The sequence below is a fragment of the Arachis ipaensis genome, chromosome B05 (assembly GCF_000816755.2).
Source record: "Arachis ipaensis cultivar K30076 chromosome B05, Araip1.1, whole genome shotgun sequence".
Taxonomy (NCBI): Eukaryota; Viridiplantae; Streptophyta; class Magnoliopsida; order Fabales; family Fabaceae; genus Arachis; species Arachis ipaensis.
In genome coordinates this window covers 28595254-28595465 of record NC_029789.2, presented here as the reverse complement: position 1 = coordinate 28595465, position 212 = coordinate 28595254, and positions in this window count along the sequence as shown.

Below are 212 nucleotides of genomic sequence, written 5' to 3'. Positions count from 1 at the left end.
GATGTAAATGTAAGATAAAAAAAAATCTGTGACTAACATTTTTTTTAATTTATATCAACATTACACAATCTACCTATATAAAATGACAAAAATAACTTATAAACATAATTCATTAATTTGGATTTTAACTGAAGGCATTGGTTACACTATTATTTGAAGTTTCAAAATTCCCATCAAATTGATGATATGACCTTTTGGTTTGAGTTTATTTT